At 43.8% G+C, this 24,753-nt stretch overlaps 1 protein-coding gene across 2 annotated transcripts in view; it reads right to left on the bottom strand.

The window, feature by feature from the left end:
- LOC124554720 (probable serine/threonine-protein kinase DDB_G0282963) overlaps positions 1-24,753 on the bottom strand; it is a 140,551-nt gene that overhangs the window by 73,864 nt on the left and 41,934 nt on the right. The gene's annotated exons all lie outside the window — the stretch shown is intronic.

Genomic DNA, 24,753 nt, shown 5'->3' with positions numbered 1-24,753 from the left:
CCCTAGGAAGGTAATTCTATGCTTAAATTTCAATCGGTTTTCTATTTCATGTTTTGAACTGTCTGCATTCACTACCACCATAGCAACTGCACATAGGTAAGCAAAGCAGTGTTATGTTTCCCCCGAGGTGCCATGCTCGTCTCAATCTAAGCGAAGAGTAGTTGCTCATTCTGATCTCACTGGACTACTGAGGTGCATTGCTTGCTTTTTTTTTTCCCCCCCTGTCAATAATCAGAATGGAATTAAGCAACAAAATGCTAAAAAAAATTTTCATCGCGCCAACTGAAGATTAGCCTATTTTTATTTTTAATCATCAGCCTTTTTCTGTAATGCAATAAAATTTATTAATAATCAGTTTGTAATTGTTACTATTATTAATCTTATTCCTTCACTCACAATAATGTTCTTACCCGTATTTGGTACCGATGCAAATGATCAGTGAACCTGGAAGAAGGGAATGTCGGATGTTGCGCAATGCAGACTACACACAGTTACCTTGGCATCATGCTTCCAGGGCAATATGAAAAGCCCAATAAAAAAAGATGACAACTGGAGGTCGGTGACACAGGCAGAACACTGCAACAATTTGTGTTGATTTCACACTGTAACGGCAGATAAATCCATTCATCACAGTATATTATTCAAAAGCTGCACATGAGGTATGAACTCTGCCACCGCTACAGATAACTACAAATTTATGACCATGCCCACAGTTTACCATTGTCTTAGCTGCTGGTTATAGTGCTACACATGTACACAGAAGCCAATGTTTCATAACATGCTGGTGTCCAAATGAGTTATGCCAATGTACAGGATGATTATAATTACAGTCAAACATTCAAAACACTGCAGAAATAGCACCACTGGTCAGAATGATGTCAAATTGCAATGGAATATTATTGGAGAAGGGGAAAAACATACAGAAGAAGAAATAAAAAGTAGTGTGAAAATTCATCAATAGATGGTGCAGTATGTGTCAGAATACGTAAATGAAAACACCTGTCATGTGCATGACCCATTGAAATTGGCATAAACAAGCCGGGTACACGGCTTTTCCTCCCTTCACGTCTGTGACATTCGCTATGACAGTCTCAACGCAGCATTCCACTCTGCTTGTAAAGCTGTATTACAAGAATGATGACTGTGCATACGTCACTTAGCAGAAGTTCTAGACACTGAAGGGTTTGAAAAAAAGGCGCTGGTCCGATGACTGCCGTGGGTCTGGAGAAAATGATTCGGAAATTCGAAAAGATGAGTTCTTTAGGTGTGCAACCTGGTAGAGTGAGGAAATGAATTAAGTCAATGCCAGTGGAAGCAGTGGTCACAGTAATGCAAGAGAGGACGAGTGGTGGTGTGCAAACGTGTAGTGCACGGAGAATTGCCCGAACACTGGACATACCCATGAGCATGGTGCATAAAATCCTATAAAACATCCTTCTTTGCTATCCATTCAAAATTACCCATGTACACAAGTTGCTTACTGTTGACCTGCCAACAAGAGAGACCTTTGCTTTAGAATTTCTTGCTCACATGGAAGTGGACAACGATTGGCCGTAGAAGATTTTGTGGACAGACAAAGCCCCCTTCCATCTAACACGATATGTAAATACACAGAATTGTCCAATATGGGCAATGGAAAATCCACACACAAATCAACCACTACCACTTCATCCTGGAAAGCTCACACCGTGGTGCGGGTTTATGGCATCATATATCATACGGCCATATTTTTTCAAAGAGACAGGTGCTCCCGGTCATGTTACATGTACCGTCACTAGTAAGCACTATGAGTATCTTTTGCACAACCATGTCATTCGAGCTCTCCAACAGTGTGGATGTGTGGACGGGATCATTTTCGCGCAAAATGGCGATCCTCCGCACATTGCAAATCCAGTTAAGCAGCTGCTGAAGTATCATTTCCAAAACGCTAGAATTATCAGCTGCCATTTCCCTACAGCCTGGCTGTCCCAATCACCTGGTCTTAATCAGTATGACTTCTGGCTGTGGGGCTATCTGAAAGAAGTTCTGTTCAGTGTTCTGATTGCAAACTTAGCTGAATTGAAGGCACACATTGTGCAACACATTCTGAATGTGACCCCGGAAACACTTCGATCAGTTGTGGAACATGCTGTTTTTCAATTTCATCTTGTTGCAGAAAACAGTGTACAGCATATTGAACATGTTCTGCGACAGTGACATGGAAATTAATAACCCGATTCGATTTTGATTGATGTGGTTTTTGGCCTTGGGACAATTAAAAAACGATTTTTTCCATCCAAAATGACATGACCTTGCCGTGGTGGGTGTACTTACGTAACTAACAATATCACACCTGTACACCCATGCACACTGAGTGGTACAGTTTGTTTAACATCAAACGTACACCTTAGGCATTGTTGTATGATTCAGTTGCCATTTGTAGTCGACCTCTATTAAATTATGATGCTTACAGCACCATATATTGCTACATTTTGTAACTATTTATTTTTCTTCTACCATACTTTTCCCCCTTCTCAAACAATATTTCACTGCAATTTGACGCCATTCTGACCAGCGGCGTTATTTTTACAGTGGTTTCAAAGTTTAACTTTAATTATAATCACCTTGTATAATGAATACAGGCTGAAGCAATGAATTAAAATATGTACCAATGCCAGGGTTTGAATCAAAGTCTCCTGCTCAGTAGGCTGATGCACTACCAGCTCTGTCACCCTGGCACTGCGGCTAACACAGCTACACAGATTACCCTTGTACAGTTTCTTCTTGCTTTATTTTACATAGCTACGTACACTAACATGGAAAGTCCAGGTAATAAAGAGGGTGTTTAACTTGTGACATTTAGTTTCAAATAGAATTCGTAAGCCTTATTGTAACCACGATCCAACATCTCATGCGAGCAGGCACAGTGGTCTGCTTCAGGAGTGTACTAAGCAACAACACACAAAAGAAGTCACTGGAAAGATTCGAAAGAACAATCAGTGATATGGATATGGACTCTTTCCATCATTTAGGGATCAAACAAGAATGGAACATTATGAAAGCAATGAACAGGCCTTCTCTGTGCGATAGCAATGGAGATACTATTGAAGACAGTGCTGCCAAAGCAGAGCTACTAAACACAGCCTTTCGAAATGCCTTCACAAATAAGATGAAGTAAGTATTCCACAATTCAAATCAACAACAGCTGTCAACATGAGTAACGTAGACGTAAATATCCTTGGAGTAGTGAAGTAGCTTAAATCACTTAATACAAGCAAGTCATCTGGTCCAGACTGTATACCAATTATGTTCCTTTCAGAGTATGCTGATGCAATAGCTCCATCCTTAACAATCATATACAACTGTTCGCTCGACGAAAGATCCGTACCCAAAGACTGGAAAGTCGTACAGGTCACACTGGTAGTAGGAGTAATCCAGCAAATTACAGACCCATATTATTAACGTTGATATGCAGCAGGATTTTGGAACATATATTGTGTTTGAACACTATGAATTACCTCAAAGAAAAAGGTCTATTGACACACAGTCAACATGGCTTTAGAAAACATCGTTCTTGTGAAAAACAACTAGCTCTTTACTGGCATGAAGTGTTGAGTGCTATTGACAAGGGTTTCAGATTGATTTTGTATTTATGGATTTCCGGAAGCCTTTTGAAACTGTACCATAGAAGCAACTTTTAATGAAATTGCGTGCTTATGGAATATCATCTCAATTATGTGACTGGATTTGTGATTTCCTGTCAGAGGGGTCACAGTTTGTAGTAATTAACGGAAAGTCATTGAGTGCAACAGAAGTAATTTCGGGTGTTTCCCAAGGTAGTGTTATAGGCCCTTTGCTGTTCTATATCTATATAAACGATTTGGGAGACAATATGAGCAGCTGTCTTCAGTTGTTTGCAGGTGACACTGTCATTTATCGACTAATTAAGTCATCAGAAGATCAAAAGAAATTGCAAAACTATTTAGAAAAGATATCTGTATGTAAGCAAAAATTGGCAATTGACCCTAAATAAAGAAAAATGTGAGGTCATTCACATGAGTGCTAAAAGAAATCCATTAAACATTGGTTACACGGTAAATCAGTCAAATCTAATGGCCATAAATTCAACAAATACCTATGAATTACAATTACGAACAACTTAAATTGGAAGGAACACATACAAAATATTGTACAGAAGGCTAACCGAAAACTGCATTTTATTGGCAGGACACTACGCTTGTCCGACCTCTTTTAAAATATTGCTGTGTGGTGTGGGATCCTAACCAGATAGGATTGATGGAGTACATCGAGAAAGTTCAAAGAAGGGCAGCACATTTTGTATTATGACGAAATAGGGGCGATAGACATCATTAAAACAAAGGCGTTTTTCGTTGCCGAGGAATCTTCTCATGAAATTCCAATCACCAACTTTCTCCCCTGAATGCAAAAATATTTTGTTGACACTGACCTACATAGGGAGAAATGATCACCATGATAAAATAAGGGAAATCAGAGTTTGTACGGAAAGATATAGGGTCTTTTTTTTGCGTGCAATACGAGATTGGAATAATAGAGAATTGTGAAGGTGGTTCGATGAACCCTCCGTCAGGCGCTTAAATGTGATTTACAGAGTATGGAGTATGCATTGTATTTATAGATCTCAAGGTGGAAAGCATGTGAAGAGAGAGCAATGCATATGACCCATATCTACAGTTTAATCAAATGAAATTGGTTCCAGAGAACTTTTCAAGTCTCAAGCATCTATGATGTATATATGCAGAGTGAAGCAATGAACGAAAATTTGTACCAAGACCCGGATCTGAAACCAAGTCTCCTGCTAACTAAGCATATGTGCCTAGTGAGTATTCCTGTCTTGGTGCAAATTTTCCTTCATCGCTTTAGTCTGCATATATGTATATCATTTGCAGATTAGTTTACATGTTAATCAATATAATTTTCAGTTTCTTCTGTTCTGTATCCTCAAATGAATTGATTACTGTGTAGCACCACATAATTAATTAACTGCATTTTTCTCGCTTCCATCCAAACCAACATACTTCTGCATTCTTACGGTAGTCGTGAAATTCTATTCGTGTGTGGCACAACACTGCACATAGACACAGTAAATTTTGAGGTGCAAAGTATCTGATATCTTACTGTTTCAAGGTGTGTGGGGCAAGGTCGATTTCCAGTTATGTTTTATTCCATTGAAATATTATGTCTATAGCTGTGCTTCTGCTGTTTTGCAATAGACAGCAGTTGTAGCAAGCTGTGGTGCATATGGTAGGTCATACATCTCGTACAATAAGCTTATAATGATGGAAATAATCAATCTTTGACAATATAATGTAATTGGATATATAAAAAATCTACTCACTAATTGGTGGCAGGAGAACACACATATAAAATGCTAAGTGCATTGTACGCAATAGAGATGAGAGGGGGCAGCAAAAAATGGACAGGTCAGAAATTGAAAGATGTCAAAAGCGAAAATGGAGTGAAGAAAGGAGTAGTTGCTGTGAAGAAATGCTGAGATGGAAGAAATTAACATAAATTAAGGCCAGGTGGGTGGTGAGAAACAAGAATATGTTGCAACACTAGTTCCCACATGTGGAGTTCTGAGAAACTGGTGTCTGGGGTAAGAATCCAGATGGCACGCATGGTGAAACAGTCACTGAGATCATGACTGTCATGTTGTAGAGCGTGATCTGCATCGGGATGTTGTGCGTTGCCAGAAGACACCCCTGCCTATGCCCATTCATCCTAACTGATAACTTGGTGGTAGTCATGCTGATGTAAAAGGCTGAAAAGTAGGGAGATGAGTGCAGGAGGAGCATAAGGTCTGAAAGGATATTGCATAGATTAGGAGGGTGATGAAAGGCTATTCTAGGTGTCGTGTGCAAAATCTCAGACAGAATGGATCTCACTTTAGGGCCTGAAATGAGATCAATTGTAAGATTTTGCCCACCACACGTAGAATAGCTTTTTGTCAGCCTCCCAATCAGCCAATATCCTTGTCAGATCCTATGTTCATTCTGCACCCATCTCCCTACCCTTTGGCTCCTACCCTTGTGACTGCCTCCACTGCATGACTTGCCCTATGCACCATCCTACCACTACCTACACCAGTCCAGTAACTGACGAAACATATATTATCAAAGGGTCAGCCACCTGTGAAACAACACTTCATATATCCGCTGTTATGTAAACACTTTTCGGTCTTTTACATCAGCATGACTACCACCAAGTTGTCAGTTAGGATGAATGGGCATAGGCAGAGGGTGTCTACTGGCAACACACAACATCGTGATGCAGATCACGCTCTACAACATGACAGTCATGACCTCAGTGACTGTTTCACCATGCGTGCCATCTGGATTCTTCCCCCAGACACCAGTTTCTCAGGACTCCACATGTGGGAACTAGTGCTGCACCATGTCCTTGTTTCTTGCTTCCCACCTGGCCTTAATTTATGTTAATTTCTTCCATCTTAGCATTTCTTCACAGTAACTACTCCTTTCTTCACTCCATTTTAGCTTTCTATATCTTTCATTTTCTGACTTGTCTGTTTTTTGCTGACCCCTTCCAACTCTATTACGTACAATGTGCTTAGCATTTCACTCATATTAACTCATTCATGATGTTTTACCAGTAATCTCTGTCTTGTATATTACCCTGTCTTCCACATTTAAGCTCTCAGATTTTCAAATCTTGTCTAGTGCAGTATCCAACAATAAGTATTTCTTCTCATGCATCTAGTAAGTCTCCACTGACCCGGGGTTCTGGGCGACTTTTCTGAACTCTATCCCTTTCCTAAACCTCTCCAGCCTTTTCCTTCACCCTCTTCCTTCCCCTTCAACTCTTCTGTCAGAAGAAGGAGCCACTGAGTCCAAAAGCTTGTATACCTAAAACCTTTTTTCACCCTATAAGCTTAGGTATTTGTGCATATAACACTCTCAAAATATTAGTCAATCTGTGATTACATCACAAAATTATTGTCGACTGAATATGTCAACTTATGAGCCCAGTTCTCATCATTTGTAGGAAGTTCTAATTTTCTGCTTTAACATGAAGAACTATGTGGCTGAGGCTCATAAAATGCTGGGTAAGACCACTGGTGAGGAACTTATTAGTGAAAGAAAGTGCAGAGAATGGTTTCAACATTCCAAGAATGGTGATTTTGAAGTCTAAGGCAAATGTGGCAGTGGAAGAGAGAGTTTTTGAAGCTACTAAACAAGATGGAAACAATCACAGGAGATTGTTACTGAAAGCAACTGACATGTTTGAGCTGAACACTGAAAGACAAATAGCCACCATACAGTGATAGACAGGAAAAAGTGATTTTACAGCATGACAATGATTGAACCCATGTTGCAAAACCCATCAAAACATACTTGGAAACATTGAAATTGGAAGTCCTATTCCACCCGCTGTGTTCTCCAGCCACTGATCCCTCTGACTACCACCTTTTTTGATCAATGACATAAGGCCTGCCTGATCAGCAATTCTGGTCATATGAACAAGTGAAAAATTGGATTAATTTATGGACCTCCTCAAAAGACATCAATCTTTTCAATGCAGGATTTCTATGCTATCCAAAAGATGGGTGAAAGTAGTGGCCAGTAATGGCAATACTCTGAATCATAAATTTTTTATAATTTTCTGACAATGAAGCCTCAAACATTTTTTTTTAAAAAAGTGTGAAAAACCATTGTAGACCTAATAAGTTTTCACTGTAAACTATCAAAGTCTGTTTTATTTATTTGTATTTTCAGAAAATTGTAATTGAGATGGAAAATTATGTACCTCAATATTTCACATGTTGATGCTGCATGATCAGAAACTGATATCACTAGCTTTGCTATCCCTGCACTGAAATTATATAATACTGGTGTTAACAGCCCTGGCCATACTGGAACACTTCAAAAATGAGAAATTCTACATTAAATATAATTGAACGCCTAAAACAGAGATAGTTGCAAGGCCATTTTGTTGTGCTACATTAACTTGGCATTCCCTTTCTACCTCAAGGACTTATGCTACATAATCCCATAATCCTCACGTATGGCAACACACTGATTTATTGATTGATTTCTTTACTAATCTGTAAAATAATTTACACTGCATAAATTTCATCATTCAAATGCTGAAAAATCAACAGCTTAAAATTAATTTCTTACAAAGTGCAGTTGTCAATCAAATTTCTTTTGATCTAATTACTTTTGTTTTTTAGTCTTAATTAATTACCATTTATGTACACACACACACACACACACACACACACAGTACTTATTAAACTAGGTAATCCGTTTTAATTCAGTTTCCCCATTACTGTATAAAACTTTTATTTTGTACATAATCTTTGAGTTTGGTTTAGAAAGAGCAAATAGTATCTATGTCCTTTACACATTGTGGTAATTTATTATTTAACTTGATGGCATTTTACAATAAACTCTGCTGACTTTTAACTTTATTTTTTCAGACAAGATGCCAATTACTGCTGTTTCTAGTTTTGTAACCATTTATTAAGCAATTTTTAACACTGTAGTCGATATTTTTTTACATACATAACACACTGAAAAATATATTTGCTAGTGACAGTTAATATTTCCAGCATTTTAAAAAGTTTGAGGCAGTGAACAGTGTTGTCACACCTGGTCATCATACACACATACACACATAGCTTGAATATTTTTCCTATTCACTACCCAAAAATGTATGCATTAACTAATAACAGAATAAATACAAGAAAAATATACTGATCTGAAACATGAAATACAGCATTTGAGCACATGGCATGCTGTAGAGATTCTGTTACTAAGTATTTTTAACACACTTCCCACTTTATATGACAGTGAACATGCATTCCTAGAAATTTTGTGCTTTCCACACATTGTGTAAATTCATTCGTCTACACGATTTCTCTGTAAATTCCACAATTAAGTGCCAGACAGAGGACTCATCCTACCATCTTCAAGTTATTTCTCTACCGTTCCCCTCTCAAACAGCACACAGGAAAAACTAGCACTTAAATCTTTCTGTGCAAGCTCTGTTTTCTCTTATTATATCATGATGATCATTTCTCCCTATGTGGGCAGGCACCAACAGAGTATTTTCACAGTTGGATAAGAAAGTGGGTGACTGAAATTTCATGAGAATATCTTGCCTCAATGAAAAACATATTTGTTTTAATGATCGCATCCCAATTCACGTATCATGTCCATGGCACACTCTCTCCTATTTTGTGATAATACAAAACAAGCTGCCGTTCTTTGAACTTTTCCGATGTCCTCTGTCAATCCCAATTGATACGGATCCCACATTGCAAATCAATACTTCAGAAAAGGATGTACACAGTTTCTTTAGCAAAATTGTTGGACTTTCTACATGTTTTGTGAATAAATTGCAGTCTTTGGTTTGCTTCATCCATGGCATTACCCACGTGATTATCCCAACTTACGTTATTCATAATTTCAATCCCTAAGTATTTAGTAAAATTTACAACCTTTAGATTTGTTTAATTTACCATGTAACTGAAATTTGGTGGCTTTCTTTTAGTACCTGTGGATGATTTCATACTTCTCATTATTTAGAGTCAACTGCCACTTTTTGCACCATACAAATATCTTTCCTAAAGCATTTGCAATCATCTGATGACTTTGCTAGATGAAAAATGACTGCGTCATATGCAAACAATCTAAGAGGGCTGCTCAGATTGTCTCCTATGTTGTTTATGTAGATAACGAACAGCAGAGGGCCTATAACACTTCCTTGGTGAAAGCCAGATATCACTTCTATTTTATTTTATGGCTTTCTGTCAGTTACTACGAACTGTGACCTTTCTGACAGGAAATCATGAATCTAATCACATAGCTGAGATGATTCTCCACAGGCATGCAATTTAATTAGAAGTTGCTTGTGAGGAACGCTGTCGAAAGTGTTCTGGAAATCTAAAAATATGGACGCAATTTGACATCCCCAGTTGATTGTACTCATTACTTTATGGGAATAAAGAGCTAACTGCGTTTTACAAGAACAATATTTTCTGAATCTGTGCTAACTATCTGTCAATAAATCATTTTCTTCGAGATAATTGACAATGTTTAAACACAGTAAATGTTCCAAAATCATACTGAAAATTGACATTAGTGATATGTGTATTTAATTCAGGGGATTACTCCTATTTCCTTTCTTTGGTATTGGTGTGAATTGTGCAACTTTCCAGTCTTTAGGTACGGATATTTCAAAGAGCGAGCAGATGTATATGATTGCCAAGGGCAGAGCTATTTTATCAGTGTACTCTGAAAGGAACCCGACTGGTATACAATCTGGACTGGAGGCCTTTCCTTTATTAAGTGACTTAAGCTGCTTCGCTACACTGAGGATATATACTTTTAAGTTACCCACATTGGCAGTTGTTCTAGATTCAATTCTGGAATACTTACTTTGTCATATTTCATGAAGCAGTTTCAGAAAATTGTGTTTAGTAACTCTGCTTTAGTGGCACAGTCATCTGTTACATCACCATTGTTATTGCACAGCGAAAGTATTTATTTTGTCTTTCTGCTGGTATACTTCACATACAACCAGAATCTCTTTGGGTTTTCCGCCAGATTTCAAGACAGTTTTTCATTGTGGAAACTATTAAAAGCTAAATTTCAAGCTTCTGTAAAACTTTACCAATCTTGGAGATTCTGGATTCTTTTAAATTTTTCATGCTTTTTTTGTTGCTTCTGCAACAATGTTCTGACCTGTTATTGTGTACCATGGGGGATCAGTACCATGTCTTAATACATTATTTGGTATATGTCTCTCAATTGCCATCGATACTATTTCTTTGAATTTAAACCCCCATCTTGTCTATGCTTACATGTTCAGATTGGAAGGAGTGGAAACTGTCTCTTAGAAAGGCATCAAGGGAATTTTTATCTGCTTTTTTAACTAGATGTAATTTTTGTTTATTTTTGGTGGGTTTGGATGTTATGCTATTTTCAAGTTACTGGAATCTGGTTTATAAAACATCAAGACGTTACAGAAGAGTATCTGAAAGATGTTGACAAGACACCGGAGTCACCAAGTAGAAATCAAATCTCTTTTGCCATATTACCGCTTTAAAAAAAACTTAAAACGCAAGCCGCAGCTCGCATGTCATCCACTAAAATGTCCAGCAAAGCAGGCAGCAGCCCAACCTTGAGACGTAAGTGGCTAAAATAGGGGCAGAGGATCAGGAAATGTCTGACCATTAATGGCTGGCTACAGAAAGGACAGCTGGGTGCAGGGTCGCCACTCAACACGTGGCTGTGACTAAAGCGGCAGTGCCCTATTCGCAACTGAGCTAACATTACTTCTTCACGAAAGATGGCCGGGAGGAAGTCGATCAGGCTGTTTGGAGAGGTCTGACTTTTCTGAGTTTGTTTCCATCAAGGGACCATCAATGGTCATGCTAAAGTGACATGATATGCCGATAGAGAAAAAGTACAAATGTCTTGCGAGGGAACGGAGTACGAGGCGGGCTGACCAAGATGGACTGCGGCCTTGGCTGCAGCATCGGCAGTGTCATTCCCAGGCACACCAACATGGCCAGGAACCCACATGAACATCACTTCGGCTCCCCCATCTGGGGACAAATGGAAGCAGTACTGGATCCGTCGAACGGTGGGATGGACTGGATCGGGATCATCTAGACTCTGAAGGGCACTGAGGGAGTTGGAGCAAATCACACAGTGAGTGAGCTGGTGCCTCCAAACATAGTGAACAGTCTGATAGAGGGCAAAAAGCTCTGCTGTAAAAATTGTGTGCTGATCGAGAAGCCGGTATTGAAACTTATCAGCCCTGATGACAAAAGCACAGCCAACACCGTGGGTGGACTTGGAACCATCAGTGTACAAAAATATGCTATCGGGAAGTTGTGAGCGAAGTTTGATAAAGTTGCAGTGATAGGTCAGCTCGGGAGTCGAATCTTTCGGGAACGAGCTGAGGTCAAAATGAACACAAACCTGTGTCTGAAGCCAAGGTGGTGAAGGGCTCTCCCCCATTTGGAAAGTGGCAGGAAGTGTGAACTGCAGCTGCTCAAGCAGGTGACGAAAGCAGATGCCAGGAGGCCACAGAGAAGAAACGTACGTCTCGTACTGGTGGCCAAGAATGTCAAAAAAAAAAAAAAAAAAGAGAGAGTCAAAGGTTGGGTGGCCTGGCATGAAAGAAAGCCAACACACATACCTACTGAGTAGTATGTCGCACCAGCAAAATCCAACTTGGAGCGGACAAGAGATTGATAGAGGCAGAGGAGGACAGTCCGGTCAGCTTCCTAAGAGGTACTACTCAATACATGAAGGACATTTAGGGAGCGGGTGCAGGGTGCAGCGTGCAGCCAGGTAGGACATGTGGGGAGACCAACTGAGTTTCCTATTGATCCACGAACAGGAGAGCATTTTGGCCTAGTCACAAGGACGGTGGAAGAAATTCCTTGTACCACCAGATATTGACGCCAATGGATTTGGTAGCAGAAAAGCGAAAGCCATTTGTGACGCTCCATGAATAGAGATGGTCCAGACAACGCTGAAGACAGTGTTGCAGGAGACATGTCCACTGGGAGCTGCAATAAATAGCAAAGTCGTCAACGAAAAGAGAACCGGAAATGCCAGCTGGAAGGCAGTCCATAATGGGGTTGATGGCTATGACGAAGAGGACAACACTCAGTATGGAGCCCTGACGCACCCCATTCTCCTGCGAAAAGGTGTTGGATAAGGAGGAACCCACACATACCCAAAAAACTCTATCTGTTAAAAATTCCCAAATGAAAGTGGGAAGATGACCACGAAGGCCCCATGCGTGCATAGTACGTAGAATGCCTGTCCGTCAACAGGTATCATAGGCTTTCTCCAAATCAAAGAAAATGGCCACTGTTTGTTGCTTCTGCAGAAAATTATTCATGATGAACGTCGACAGGGTGACGAGATTATTAACCACCGAGTGACCCTTTTGGAACCCACACTGAACATTAGTGAGAAGATGGTGTGACTCCAGCCACCACACCAATCAACCATTGATCATTCGTTCCATCACCTTACAAACGCTGCTGGTAAGGGAAATTGGACGACAGCTGGAAGGAAGGGATTTATCTTTACCAGGCTTAGGTAGAGGAACAATAATAGCTTCACACCAAAGTGTGGGAAATACACCGTCAGTCCAAATACGGTTGTACGTATCGAGGAGAAAGTCTTTTCCTGCAGGAGGAAGATTCTGCAGCATGAGGACGTGGACTGTATCAGGTCCAGGAGCATAAGACTTGGATGAGGAGAGAGCACATCCGAGCTCCCTCACAGTAAAAGGAGTATTGTAGCATTCGCGATTCAAAGAAAGAAAAAGAGATTGCATGAGCCTCCTCTGCCTGTTTCCGAGGAAGGAAGGCAGGATGGCAGTGGGTCGAGCTTGAAACCTCCGGAAAGTACTGGCCCAAAGCGTTCGAAACATCTACAGGGTCGACTATGATGTCGACTATGACGTTTCCCGCCACAGTCAGACCAGGGACTGGGGAGTGGGCAGTAGTTCCCCAAACGAGAGAGGATGGAGTAAAACTGTTGAACAAGCTGATGAAGGAGACCCAGCATGCTTTCTTGCTTTCCTTAATAGTGCGGCGGCACTGCGCACGTAGTTGCTTGTAGCAGATGCAGTTCGGTAACATAGAATGACAGTGAAAGACGTGAAGCGCACGTCGTCGGGCACGAATCACATTGCCGCACTCCACAGTCCACCAAGGGACCAGGACCCGATGGGGAGAAGTAGTAGTACGAGGGATAGAAGATTCGACAGCCGAGAGAATAACGTCCACGAGGTGCTCAATCTGATCATCGCAGCTGGGAAACGGCCGTTCATCGAAGACTGCCAAGGAGGAATATAGCCTCCAGTCAGCAAGAGAGAATTTCCAATGAGTGGGCCGCTGAGGTGTACAGGCGAGTCACAAAAGGGAAGTGGTCACTCGAGTAAGTATCGGAAAGAGCACACCACTCGAGACGTCGAGTGAGCTGGGCAGAGCAGATCAAGAGGTCTAAGTGGGAATAAGTGTGCGTGGAATCAGAGAGGAATGTGGCTTTGCCAGTGTTAAGGCACACAATATTAAGATGATTAAGAAGATCCGCCAAAAGAGAACCTCTCGGGCAGGTGACAGGCGAGCCCCAAAGAGGATGATGAGCACTGGTGTCACCGAGGATCAGAAAGGGTGGAGGAAACTGTGTGCAACAAGCTGCATCAGGTCTGCCCTAGTGACAGCAGAAGATGAAGGGATATAAATGGTGCAGAGGGAAAAGGTAAATTCGGGAAGGAAATCATGGGCAGCAACTGCTTGCAGGTGGGTGTGCAAGGGGATAGGACAATGACAAACATCATCTCGTAGAAGCAGTATGACCCCACCATGAGCAGGAATCCCCACCCTAAGTGGGAGGTCCATCTGGAGCAAAGTAAAATGAGAGAGACCAAAATGGTCTTGAGGACGTAGCTTGGTTTCTTGGAGACAGACGACGAGCGGACATTGTGATCGATTGTAAAAGGGCCATAAAATTTAGGAACACCTGAGAATGAAGGAGAAACTCACCTCGACAACCACTTAGGGCGAGCTGTCGAGGGAAGACGACCACTGGAATCCACAGGTGGACAATCTTCGTCCATCAACTCAGTGGGATCAACGGAGCTTCCCCAGTGTCGGTCAGTTGGAAGGGACCGACGAGTCAAAGAGGGACCACGAGTTGGAGAGGCGGAAGACTGTTTGCCTTTGGATGATTGTTTTGGCTGTTCGTGACTGGCAGAAGATCCACACGGTTGCGAACTCAAGGTACACAAGAAATCTTCACGGGAATAATCCTTTTTGAATTGATGGTTCGCTGGCTGCGTTGCAACTGTCTTCGCCGGTTAGCGCGAGGAGAACGAGTAGCAGAATCTACTGCCCGGGAAGCGCTAGAAGCAGTGTCAGCTTGAAGGCAAGGCAACTTTGCCACCATAAAACTGAACAGTAAGTCACAAGTTTGTATAGCCAATCGGCAGAGGAGGAAGGTAACAGCTCAGGCAATCACCCCTCCCTGGGCCTAGCCGGTACCAGGGGGTACGTGTGGGACCTACATGCCAACCTGGGGCTGGGAATTACCCGTTACCCAGTCTCCTGCTACGCGCCAAACCCGTGGTTGGCCGTCAAGCACATACAGGGAGGAGAAGAGAAGATAAGAAGGAAAGGAAGAAAAGGAAGGATGCCTTCAAATGCCACAGCGGAGAAAAAGGGGAGCAGAACAGGGAAAGAAAGGAACGGGGAAGGTGGAAACGGGGAAGGTGGAAACGGGGAAGGTGGAAACGGGGAAGGTGGAAACGGGGAAGGTGGAAACGGGGAAGGTGGAAACGGGGAAAGTGGAAACGGGGAAGGTGGAAACGGGGAAAGAGCAAAATGAGGAAAGGGCGGAAGGGCGGCGCAGGGAAAGGAAAGGGCGGCGCAGGAAAAGGAAAGGGCGGCGCAGGGGAAGGAAAGGGCGGCGCAGGAAAAGGAAAGGGCGGCGCAGGGGAAGGAAAGGGCGGCGCAGGAAAAGGAAAGGGCGGCGCAGGGGAAGGAAAGGGCGGCGCAGGGGAAGGAAAGGGCGGCGCAGGGGAAGGAAAGGGCGGCGCAGGGGAAGGAAAGGGCGGCGCAGGGGAAGGAAAGGGCGGCGCAGGGGAAGGAAAGGGCGGCGCAGGGGAAGGAAAGGGCGGCGCAGGGGAAGGAAAGGGCGGCGCAGGGGAAGGAAAGGGCGGCGCAGGGGAAGGAAAGGGCGGCGCAGGGGAAGGAAAGGGCGGCGCAGGGGAAGGAAAGGGCGGCGCAGGGGAAGGAAAGGGCGGCGCAGGGGAAGGAAAGGGCGGCGCAGGGGAAGGAAAGGGCGGCGCAGGGGAAGGAAAGGGCGGCGCAGGGGAAGGAAAGGGCGGCGCAGGGGAAGGAAAGGGCGGCGCAGGGGAAGGAAAGGGCGGCGCAGGGGAAGGAAAGGGCGGCGCAGGGGAAGGAAAGGGCGGCGCAGGGGAAGGAAAGGGCGGCGCAGGGGAAGGAAAGGGCGGCGCAGGGGAAGGAAAGGGCGGCGCAGGGGAAGGAAAGGGCGGCGCAGGGGAAGGAAAGGGCGGCGCAGGGGAAGGAAAGGGCGGCGCAGGGGAAGGAAAGGGCGGCGCAGGGGAAGGAAAGGGCGGCGCAGGGGAAGGAAAGGGCGGCGCAGGGGAAGGAAAGGGCGGCGCAGGGGAAGGAAAGGGCGGCGCAGGGGAAGGAAAGGGCGGCGCAGGGGAAGGAAAGGGCGGCGCAGGGGAAGGAAAGGGCGGCGCAGGGGAAGGAAAGGGCGGCGCAGGGGAAGGAAAGGGCGGCGCAGGGGAAGGAAAGGGCGGCGCAGGGGAAGGAAAGGGCGGCGCAGGGGAAGGAAAGGGCGGCGCAGGGGAAGGAAAGGGCGGCGCAGGGGAAGGAAAGGGCGGCGCAGGGGAAGGAAAGGGCGGCGCAGGGGAAGGAAAGGGCGGCGCAGGGGAAGGAAAGGGCGGCGCAGGGGAAGGAAAGGGCGGCGCAGGGGAAGGAAAGGGCGGCGCAGGGGAAGGAAAGGGCGGCGCAGGGGAAGGAAAGGGCGGCGCAGGGGAAGGAAAGGGCGGCGCAGGGGAAGGAAAGGGCGGCGCAGGGGAAGGAAAGGGCGGCGCAGGGGAAGGAAAGGGCGGCGCAGGGGAAGGAAAGGGCGGCGCAGGGGAAGGAAAGGGCGGCGCAGGGGAAGGAAAGGGCGGCGCAGGGGAAGGAAAGGGCGGCGCAGGGGAAGGAAAGGGCGGCGCAGGGGAAGGAAAGGGCGGCGCAGGGGAAGGAAAGGGCGGCGCAGGGGAAGGAAAGGGCGGCGCAGGGGAAGGAAAGGGCGGCGCAGGGGAAGGAAAGGGCGGCGCAGGGGAAGGAAAGGGCGGCGCAGGGGAAGGAAAGGGCGGCGCAGGGGAAGGAAAGGGCGGCGCAGGGGAAGGAAAGGGCGGCGCAGGGGAAGGAAAGGGCGGCGCAGGGGAAGGAAAGGGCGGCGCAGGGGAAGGAAAGGGCGGCGCAGGGGAAGGAAAGGGCGGCGCAGGGGAAGGAAAGGGCGGCGCAGGGGAAGGAAAGGGCGGCGCAGGGGAAGGAAAGGGCGGCGCAGGGGAAGGAGCGGCGCAGGGGAAGGAGCGGCGCAGGGGAAGGAGCGGCGCAGGGGAAGGAGCGGCGCAGGGGAAGGAGCGGCGCAGGGGAAGGAGCGGCGCAGGGGAAGGAGCGGCGCAGGGGAAGGAGCGGCGCAGGGGAAGGAGCAGTGTAGGGAAGGAGCAGTGTAATGAAGGAGCAGTGTAGGGAAGGAGCAGTGTAGGGAAGGAGCAGTGTAGGGAAAGAGCAGTGTAGGGAAAGAGCAGTGTAGGGAAAGAGCAGTGTAGGGAAAGAGCAGTGTAGGGAAAGAGCAGTGTAGGGAAAGAGTGACACAGGGAAAGAACAGTATAGGGAAAGAGCAGTGCAAGAGAGAAGAGACCTACAAGTAAGCCAAGACAAATGAGCTTCAAGAGCCCATGGAAGCATGAGACATCTCCCCAATATAGGGGAAAAGGACAGAAGAAGAGGAGACAAGCAGCACTGAAAGAGAAGCGGTGTTGTGAGGGCTGGGGCCCCATGGTCGCCAAGCACGTATTCACCAAAGAGCGGTGAGCCCCCTGGGGTTTGTCTATGCAGAAGTCCATAGTGTGTGTTTTCTTTATATGAAATGTGACTTCATAATTTACTGCCCACTTATATACACTGATAAGTGTTTCTTCAGCTTTCTCTCTTAGTGCTTCTGGTGACCTGTGAGTAACCAGTACATCGGTATCATCTGCGAGCATTATTGTTTACCCATGCTTGATACTTTGTTGGAAATCATTAATTTAAGTTAGGAACAATACTGGACCTAGCACACTACCCTGTGGTACACCCTATATTTATGTATTTGTGGTCAAATGCATGTTTCTCAGTATATTTAGAGCTACATGACATATGCATAATTAAAGTTCACTAGCTCAGTGGTTCCAAGGATGTCTTGTGATGCAAGGGGGACCCAAGTTCCCAGTTCTAATGGTGGTGTGGACCAGCGCACTCTAGAATCTTACACTATGTGATCAAAAGTATCCGGTCACCTGGCTGAAAAGGCTTACAATGTCATGGCAATCTCCATCGGTAATGCTGGAATTCAATATGGTGTTGGCCCACCCTTAGCCTTGATGACAGCTTCCACTCTCACAGGCATACGTTCAATGTTTACACTCCTTACACCAAGCGAGGCATCGTTTGGCATTTACCAACATGATGTGTGGCTTATGAGCAGCTGCTCGACCATGAAACCCAAGTTTTCTCACTTCCCACCTAACTGTCATGGTACTTGCAGTGGATCCTGATGCAGTTTGGAATTCCTGTCTAACGGTCAGGATATATGTCTGTCTATTACAGATTACAACCCTCTTCAACTGTTGGCAATCCCTGTCGGTCAACAGATGAGGTCCGCCAGTATGCTTTAGTGCTGTATGTCTCCCTTCACGTTTCCACTTCACTATCACATTAGAAACAGCGGACCTAGGGATGTTTAGGAGTGTGGAAATCTCGCTTACAGATGTATGACACAAGTAACACCCAATCAACTGACCACATTTGAAGTCCGTGCGTTCCGTGGAGTGCCCCATTCTGCTCACTCATGATGTTCAATGGCTACTGAGGTTGCTGATATGGAGTACCTGGCAGTATGCGGCAGCACAATGCACCCAATATGAAAAACTTATGTTTTTATTCACTGCCACTATAGTTATTGCACTGATGTTGCTTGTACGGCAGGAACAGTTGGTGTAATGACTTTTGAGTGAGCACTTGTGCCCACTGTAGTAAATTTTGTAGTGATTTATTCACTAATGGGGGACACACGTGAAATCACTGGACTTTGAGACTGTGGTAGATGCAGTGCTGATACATAAATGCTAAGAGCATACTGTCGTCATATTAGAGATTGTACCTGTACATCAGTCTACAATTTTTGCTGACAGTCAGTAAACATTTAATTTATTGTACAGTGTCTTCCATTGGCAGCAATAGTTGCCCAAATATTGGCCTAATAAGAACCTTAGCTGCATTGGAGGTGTAGTGAATACTGTCAGGACCAGAAAGTGGCTAGTGTAAATGCAACCCCACGACACGCGAGCCATAAACATTTAAAAAGTGGTTGCACAACTGATCCACCAATTGCAGTGTGAATGGTCTCTCTAATCTACACAACCCCACTTCAATCAGAGTAGAAGGGGTTAGCTTGCAAGGTTGGCATCTAACACAAAGCCAGACATTGCTCACCAAGTTATCCAAGCTCCTTCACATGTACACCATTTAGTATTACCAAGGAGAACATGTAGCCATGTCTGCACTATTACAACAATTCTAAGTAACTGTAAGAGGATATTATGACAATGGAAAATCTGGAATCCTATCACTTACAGATGAATTATAGTTGGTACATAAGTGTGCTGAAGAGATCACAGAAGCACACTGTTCTTCCCCCCACAACCACCTACCTCCTCAATGCTGCAGCCTTACTGGGTTATATAATTATCTTGTGACTTTGGCTGGACTGGGTGGTGGGGACACGAAAGAGGTGTGGGTTAAGGAAAGGAAGGAATGACACTGGTGGAAGAGGGGGCGGAGGGGGGGAGAGAATTAATGAGGGCAAGGGTTGGGTTGGGTTGTTTTGGGGAAGAGACCAAACAGCGAGGTCATCGGTCTCATCGGATTAGGGAAGGACGGGGAAGGAAGTCGGCCATGCCCTTTGAAAGGAACCATCCTGGCATTTGCCTAGAGCGATTTAGGGAAATCACGGAAAACCTAAATCAGGATGGCCGGACGCGGGACTGAACCGTCGCCCTCCCGAATGCGAGTCCAGTGTGCTAACCACTGCGCCACCTCGCTTGGTTAATGAGGGCAAATCCTGCCAGTTTGGTATACACTCCTGGAAATGGAAAAAAGAACACATTGACACCGGTGTGTCAGACCCACCATACTTGCTCCGGACACTGCGAGAGGGCTGTACAAGCAATGATCACACGCACGGCACAGCGGACACACCAGGAACCGCGGTGTTGGCCGTCGAATGGCGCTAGCTGCGCAGCATTTGTGCACCGCCGCCGTCAGTGTCAGCCAGTTAGCCGTGGCATACCGAGCTCCATCGCAGTCTTTAACACTGGTAGCATGCCGCGACAGTGTGGACGTGAACCGTATGTGCAGTTGACGGACTTTGAGCGAGGGCGTATAGTGGGCATGCGGGAGGCCGGGTGGACGTACCGCCGAATTGCTCAACACGTGGGGCGTGAGGTCTCCACAGTACATCGATGTTGTCGCCAGTGGTCGGCGGAAGGTGCACGTGCCCGTCGACCTGGGATCGGACCGCAGCGACGCACGGATGCACGCCAAGACCGTAGGATCCTACGCAGTGCCGTAGGGGACCGCACCGCCACTTCCCAGCAAATTAGGGACACTATTGCTCCTGGGGTATCGGCGAGGACCATTCGCAACCGTCTCCATGAAGCTGGGCTACGGTCCCGCACACCGTTAGGCCGTCTTCCGCTCACGCCCCAACATCGCGCAGCCCGCATCCAGTGGTGTCGCGACAGGCGTGAATGGAGGGACGAATGGAGACGTGTCGTCTTCAGCGATGAGAGTCGCTTCTGCCTTGGTGCCAATGATGGTCGTATGCGTGTTTGGCGCCGTGCAGGTGAGCGCCACAATCAGGACTGTATACGACCGAGGCACACAGGGCCAACACCCGCCATCATGGTGTGGGGAGCGATCTCCTACACTGGCCGTACACCACTGGTGATCGTCGAAGGGACACTGAATAGTGCACGGTACATCCAAACCGTCATCGAACCCATCGTTCTACCATTCCTAGACCGGCAAGGGAACTTGCTGTTCCAACAGGACAATGCACGTCCGCATGTATCCCGTGCCACCCAACGTGCTCTAGAAGGTGTAAGTCAACTACCCTGGCCAGCAAGATCTCCGGATCTGTCCCCCATTGAGCATGTTTGGGACTGGATGAAGCGTCGTCTCACGCGGTCTGCACGTCCAGCACGAACGATGGTCCAACTGAGGCGCCAGGTGGAAATGGCATGGCAAGCCGTTCCACAGGACTACATCCAGCATCTCTACGATCGTCTCCATGGGAGAATAGCAGCCTGCATTGCTGCGAAAGGTGGATATACACTGTACTAGTGCCGACATTGTGCATGCTCTGTTGCCTGTGTCTATGTGCCTGTGGTTCTGTCAGTGTCATCACGTGATGTATCTGACCCCAGGAATGTGTCAATAAAGTTTCCCCTTCCTGGGACAATGAATTCACGGTGTTCTTATTTCAATTTCCAGGAGTGTATTTCGGTAAATGCAGGGGAGGATGCAGGCTGTTTCAAAGGAAGGCATGGGGCAGGGGAGGGGGATAGAAGCCACTACCAAAAACAGTCCAATGGAAATATGAAAGATACACAGCATAAGAAAAAGATAACGAAAGGAAGAAATATGAAAGCTAAGTTTGAGTGGAAAAGAACAAGGGATGGTACGAGACTGACTGAAGAAGAATTGAAGGATTCAATTTAGAAAAGTTGATGGTCGAGGGCGACTAAGATGGCAGGAGTTGTGAAGCAGCTATACAGTTGCGGAAACAAAGAAAATTGTTTAATTTCTCATACCTAGAGTAAAACTTCGTAAATGAGACCATGGTCATCTTTTGATTGTAAAATTTAAGTCAAAAGGTGATCATCATGTCATTTACAAAATTTTATATCTGTGAGGTAAGTTTGATTCTGCAATACAGCACATCCATCTTTAAGGACTTGGGCACAAGGAGCTGGCCATGCTCCATTACTGACAAACACTGTGAATTGGTCTTGATATCTAAATGAAACACTCAATGAATAATGTTTGTTATAGAATATCAATAAATCTGAGGTATGTTTGGTAAAAATTTGTATGTTCTTTTACCAAAGTATTTGCTCTTTATCAGTGTTTCTGTTGTACTGCAACGCTTTTGATTTTGCAGTTCTATATCAAGTTGACTGGAGACAATAGTATTCAAATTTGAGTGTTCACTTATTTCATAACAACAATTTCATTTACATACATGCGAATTTTTATACTTATACTCCTATTTAACTACACAGAAATTTCATGCATTAAATCAGGCACACATGCAACAGTAGGAAGAAGAAAAAATCTTTAAAAGAAATATTGAAAAATTAGAAATATCTGTATACTATTCAATTCATTTGATGCTACTGATTAAATGAATAATTCAGGCTACCAAATTTGTCAGTTGTTACTGTTACTGAGAATAATGGTTACACCTCACATTTTGACCCAATAAAAATATTATCTATATAAACACAGGGTATATTTATCAGAAAGATAACTAGTCATTCATCATAACACCCTTCCACTCTGGTTTCATGAAAAACAACATTATTCCACCAATAACCTTATATAATTAAAATGGACACAGTAACCATTGTTTGGCAAATGTACACAAGAAAGTCAAGAGCAAGTGTGTGTGTGTGTGTGTGTGTGTGTGTGTGTGTGTGTGTGTGTGTAAGTACGTAACATTAAATGAAAATATGGGGTTCAATTAATATACAATTATCTATGGATAAAGTGTTTTTAATATCTTTTCATTACAGTGGACACAAAAGACTATCTTTGTAGCTTTCTTATGAGCCTGCACTTCGTTTTCTAGAATATATATTGATTACAGCTACTTCAAAACAATCAAAAGAAAATACAAAGGACAATTTTTTCTTACGTGTGTGTAACAAAAATTTCTCCCCTGAACCCAATGAATGACTTTTACGTTCTGATATATTGGCTTCAGATTTTATTTTCATTGTGTATTTTTAAACATTTCTTTTCCTACCACAATTTTTCTGGTAGGTGTACATTTTACTACTTATATTCTGCCAATTGCATATGGTAATTAGAGACTGTGTATTACAACAAAAAGTCTGGGCAGCATGATAAATCTAAGCATGCAGCAAACTGTACTAAAACATAAAATTCTTGTTCTAGACAGTAAAAAGAGGATTTTACTTTAAATTACTGGCCTTGCAGTTTATGGCATCACGAGTGCCTACTACAAATGACAGCGTGATGTACGCCTTTCCAAAGATCCATGCGCATGTGGGAAGTGCAAAGTAAAAGGTTAGGTATGGAAAGCACTATATTTTAAAATTTACATATTACTAAATTTCACTTGCAGCATGTTACACAGGGATGCCTTATGTAACTTTACATCTGCCACTAACTTGACTCTAAAAATTCATAATTTGGTGTATTTTACTGCTCATACACGGCACAACATAATTTTTAACACGTATTGATGCTCATATTTGCAATAAATGACAACTGTTATCTTTCTAATGAGCTCAGCTTAGTAACTTCAAAAAGTGGGTTGCCTCGTTACCTCACCAAACCAGATGTACATACATTATAACCTTTAAAAGAAAATTAACTCCATAAAGTAGAGCAGTAAAGTTACAGTAACATCAAATATGCAACAAGAAGATTACTTTGAATAGCTCTAACTTTACCTCACAGACAAATTTTTTATTCCATTTACATTATCAGTTCATGAAGTAAAAGATACCTGTTCTGTAACTGAAATTTTCTACTTATCATATAAAAAATTCTGGTGATGTATTATTAATCAACTATCTTCAAATCTGCACCCTAAATGAACCAAGAAACCCTTCTTACAATAATAAAGCAAATGTTAAAAACTAATATCCATCACTGTACACCTATATTAATCTATCTTCCTTGTGCCTCAGTACTTCAATTGTGACGTAACATTAAATGAAAATGATACATGATTAAACTGTGATATAAATGCTGACACACACTAAAAACAGATCAAAATATTTTGAAAAATTTTAACTTCATAAGGCATCCTGCTAACATGCACTGGTTGTATTTATCTCTTGTCACTACAGTCCTCAGAAAAGGCCAAGCAGACTTCAGCTCACACTTATTTGTTGAGTTCAAATGGGGAATTAAAAAATGTAACTGCCATACTTTTATGACTTTAAAAATTATACAATTAGTTATTATATAATGCAATGTACTGTTAGCATTCAGTTCTGTAAATACTAACTCCAGAGTCAACGGCCCATTTACTACACACGAGAGACAGCTACTCAACTTACCTGTACGATGACTGGCAACATTTTTTAAATACACATTTATGCTGCAAAGTCATTGAAATAAAATTTAAATTGCTAATATCAAGGTGTATTAAGAAATTCCATACCAAAAGATGCACTACTTGAGAAATAATGTTTTCACCATTTGTTCCACGTTAAAACTGAATGTAGGACCATGGCTCAAAACCCAGATACCTGCAGCTGCCACTTAAGACAAATCTCTTCCAATTTTACCATCTGCATATTCCTTGTACAACATCTAAGTGTCTCACACCATACAACAATTATCAATACAACTCTCCTTCCAGGACAGGTATCCAAATTAAGAGTGTTGCCCTGGCACTCAGTTTTAACCTATCATGAATGTCTGGTATAGAAAATGATCTACCTTGAGAAGTAAACTTCATTACACAACATCTTTAATTGCTCTTTGGGGGAGCTGAATAATTAGTTACAGTTACAATGGTGCATGTCGTCGTACCCTAACAGTTTCCTTCAGAAATACTTTCCCAGATTTTGGTAAGTCACATTTACTAGCATTCTAAAATTTTAACATACAGGTAATGTTTT

This window comes from Schistocerca americana, chromosome X (assembly GCF_021461395.2).
Source record: "Schistocerca americana isolate TAMUIC-IGC-003095 chromosome X, iqSchAmer2.1, whole genome shotgun sequence".
Classification (NCBI taxonomy): domain Eukaryota; kingdom Metazoa; phylum Arthropoda; class Insecta; order Orthoptera; family Acrididae; genus Schistocerca; species Schistocerca americana.
This window is presented reverse-complemented; position numbering and strand designations above follow the sequence as displayed.